The following is a 2,098-nucleotide window of genomic DNA, read 5'->3' as shown; positions in this document are numbered from 1 at the left end:
GATGAGTAAATGACATAAAAATCCACTTTCGGGCCCACTTGGTGTGTGCTTGGGCTGAGCATTGAAGCATTTTCGTGTAGAGACTCCTCTTGGAGTTAAACGCCAGCTTTGGTGCCAGTTTGGGCGTTTAACTCCCATTTTGGTGCCAGTTCCGGCGTTTAACGCTGGAAATTCTGAGGGTGACTTTGAACGCCGGTTTGGGCCATCAAATCTTGGGCAAAGTATGGACTATCATATATTGCTGGAAAGCCCAGGATGTCTACTTTCCAACGCCGTTGAGAGCGCGCCAATTGGGCTTCTGTAGCTCCAGAAAATCCACTTCGAGTGCAGGAAGGTTAGAATCCAACAGCATCTGCAGTCCTTTTCAGTCTCTGAATCAGATTTTTGCTCAGGACCCTCAATTTCAGCCAAAAAATACCTGAAATCACAGAAAAACACACAAACTCATAGTAAAGTCCAGAAAAGTGAATTTTAACTAAAAACTAATAAAAATATACTAAAAACTAACTAGATCATACTAAAAACATACTAAAAACGATGCCAAAAAGCGTACAAATTATCCGCTCATCATGGATACTAAATCTGAGGGAGAAAACTTTCCCCGAAAATGCAAAGATGAACAACGTATCAACCTGTAGCAAGTCCAGCTGACCTCTTCAACTTCCATGGAGGATAATTTGAGCCTTTGAGCTTCAAATGATGCGCTTAAAATAACATTAGAAAGTAGACATTTAGAGCTTTCCAATAATATATAATAGTATGGGGTAAAAATTAACTTTGAGCTTCCTAAGCTGGTGTTTTTAACCTAACGTCACCATGCCAACGCCAGTTTGGGTGATGGCAGCGGTAGCGCTACTCCAATAACGCCAGTTTGGGCGCTGGCAGTGCTAACACTACACCAATAACGCTAGTTTGGGTGCTGGCAGCGCTATCGCTGCTCCAATAATGCCAGTGAGCGTTGGCAACACTAACGCTTCCCTCAAAAACGCCTGCGACCCTTGACAGCATGACCTTGTCCTCTTCAAATGAGCATAACTTGAGCTATTGATGTCCAATTGATGCGATTCTAGTTGCATTAAAAAGCTGACATTTAGAGCTTTCCAACAATGTATAATAGTTTATAGTGGGAATGAAATTGTAGAATAAATAATAGGCATCTTTAAGCCCTAAAAACACTTAATAGAGCATCCATAGCGTTGTTAACGCTAACTTTGGGCCACCAATGCCAGTTTGGGCATTGGTAGCACTAGCGCAACTCCAATAACACCAAGCACCCCTGGACCTCACCTTTGCTCAATTAATTTCACTTAAGTGCACTTAAACTTTAAGCAAGCAAGCCCACAATTGTCAACCAATCAAGGCCACAAGAGTCATCTAGAATTAGCTAATTTTCATTTAATTGTAATTTGTTTTCAATTTCATTTGAATTTCATTTAATTGTAATTGGAATTAGGATAGGTTATAAATAGGCTTTAGTTTTCACACTTGAGAGGAAGCCGGAGGGAGGGGGTCTTCAGACTCTCTCTTCACACACTTCACATTCTTCTTCTTTCCCATTTTCTTTCACCTATTTTTGTAAATATTTTATTATGAATTACTAACTCTTTCCATTGGGAAAGAGAGCTCTGTTGCAATTCAAATGCGTTGATTTATTTTCATTCTTCATCTTCAATTCTTCTTTTATTGTTGCTTTAGAAAGAGTATTTGTGCTTCATAGATCCAACTACTATCAAGAGAGGGATTAGATCTACTTGAATTTCCTGATAAACTTGAGAAAGGAGTTATGAAAGTCAGTTTGAGGCACTTCTCTCATAATCCACTTGATCAGTACATTCTTAGTTGGCATGTGAGATGTAACCACTTTGAATTGAGGTCTTGAGGGTTGTGTGGCCTTTGAATCAGAAATTGAACTTCATCTCTTCTCATGACCAATTAGATAAAGAGATTGGCAACTGATCAAGTTAAGAGAAATCAAATCATCAAGAGATTGGGGTTTGATTACTTATGATTTGCCAAGAGATCAATGATTGTATGATAGAAGAGGGGATGAGAATGGTTGATCCTGAGAGTGCAATATCTCTTGATCCCAATGCCTTTT

This window comes from Arachis duranensis, chromosome 5, assembly GCF_000817695.3.
Source record: "Arachis duranensis cultivar V14167 chromosome 5, aradu.V14167.gnm2.J7QH, whole genome shotgun sequence".
Lineage (NCBI taxonomy): Eukaryota > Viridiplantae > Streptophyta > Magnoliopsida > Fabales > Fabaceae > Arachis > Arachis duranensis.
The sequence above is the reverse complement of the archived record's forward strand: the minus strand, read 5'-3'. Positions refer to the sequence as shown.